This window comes from Octopus bimaculoides, chromosome 2 (genome assembly GCF_001194135.2).
Source record: "Octopus bimaculoides isolate UCB-OBI-ISO-001 chromosome 2, ASM119413v2, whole genome shotgun sequence".
Lineage (NCBI taxonomy): Eukaryota > Metazoa > Mollusca > Cephalopoda > Octopoda > Octopodidae > Octopus > Octopus bimaculoides.
The window spans coordinates 91,553,155-91,555,232 of record NC_068982.1 but is presented as its reverse complement, the minus strand read 5'-3'; positions in this window follow the sequence as shown (position 1 = coordinate 91,555,232).

The following is a 2,078-nucleotide window of genomic DNA, read 5'->3' as shown; positions in this document are numbered from 1 at the left end:
ATATATATATATATATATATATACACACACACACGACCGGCTTCTTTCAATTTCCGTCTAGCAAATCCACTCATAAGGCTTTGGTCAACACGAGGCTGTAGTAGAAGACACTTGCCCAAGGTGCCACGCAGTGAAACTGAACCCGGAACCATGTGATTGGGGAGCAAGCTACTAACCACACAGCCACTCCTTACAATTTTGGATGTTGCTTTATCGTGTCTGCGGTAAATAAAAAAAGAATGGATATTTATACAATTCGCACCGAAAAGTTTGTTTCGCAAATCAATTATCACAGAAAAAGAAAAAAATGTTTATTTATGCTTTTGCTTTATTTTGCTTCTGATCTCTGCGTAGGACTGTCTTTAAGTTTGCAAGTAGTGAATGTATTGGGCAGTAGTTCATATAGTTTAGTTGAGTAATCATTTATACTCACTAGAGTTCAAAAATAACTTGTAGAAGTTTCTAGTAGCAAGAATTCATGCATAATAGAGCATAAATAGGAGAAATAGAGGGTTGTGTAAATTAGCATTTAACGTGTTGCTACAGGATCTTTTATCTGAGAACAAGAGAAAGCTTGGTGTTGTTAATCGCCTTTCTTCAGTTAAATGCGAGTTAACAAGTTAATGCGGGAAGCATCCACAGATTAATTCCTATAAAAGCTAACGAGACAAGAGTTATAAAAATTAACTTTCTTTGAGTCTCTTAAGAAACATTAGTTACATTCCTTAACGGTTACAGAAAAAGATCAGTTATTTCTTACAGTCAAATATAATCAGCTCAAGTAATTATATATAACATCGTGTAGCAAACAACGAAGGTTGTTATATGGATATAAACGAATATAATATTACTGTAAAGATTGCTAGGCGTTAAAACTTAAATTAGGGAGAGCACCTCACCAGATACTAGCTTACAGCAATATTCAACCTCTTTAGATTACAATTTAAACTGGAATATTGGTTTCAAATTTTGGTACAAGGCTAGCCACTTCGGGGAAAAGGGTAAGTCGATTACACCGACTCAACTGGTACTTATTTTATCGAACCCTCTCCTAGAAAGGGATTAAAGACAAAGTCAGCGGTATTTGAACTCAGAACGTAAAGACGGACGAAATACCTCTAAGGATTTTACCCGGCGCGGTAGCGATTTTGCCAGCTCGCTGCCTTAAACTAAACCGTAATGAGTGTCAATTATTATTGCTTTGTCTTTCCTGATCGTATAAATTTTTGTAGTTCGCTTTTACATGCTTTCTTCATTAAGTATTTTCACTATGAATTCTTTTGTTTTTGCATTTGGTTGGCATGATTCTTGATGTGACCTCATGTGTTGATTGAAACTCTTCAGTTTGCTTATCTACAGGGAGGCACAGGTGGAGCTGTGTGGTAAGAAGCTTGCATCCCAACCACATGGTTTCGGGTTCAGTCCCACTGCGTGGCATCTTGGGCAAGTCTCTTCTACTATAGTCTCGAGCCGATGAAAGCCTTGTGAGTGGATTTGGTAGACAGAAACTGAAGAAGCCCGTTGTGTATGTGTGTGCGTGTGTGTGTGTGTGTGCGCATGTGCATGTGTTTGCCCTCCCACTATCGCTTGACAACCGATGATGGTGTGTTTACGTCCCAGTAACTTAGTGGTTCGGCAAAAGAACTCGATAGAATAAATACTAGGCTTACAAAGAATAAGTCCTGGGGTCGTTTTCTTCAACTGAAAAGCCCTTTAAGGTGATGCTCTAGCATGGTCGCAGTCAAATGACTGAAACAAGTAAAAGAGAAGAATAATCAATAGAACTCGGAGAAACTAAGAGTGGGTTGCTTCATCCAGAGTATATTTGGTAGAAATTAGATTCTGGATAATTGTGTCAATTAGAATACAGAGTATAATATAGGGAATGGGGCAGATGAGAATTAGGCCAGTATTTTTTAGGGTGGGATACGCGCCTCACAGGCTGGGTGTGGATTACTTCAGAATGGGGTGTAACTAGGGAATAAAACTTGCAATAAAATCATACTTAAAATGTCTTTTGAATACACACACACACACACACACACACACACATACACACACACACACACTATATATAT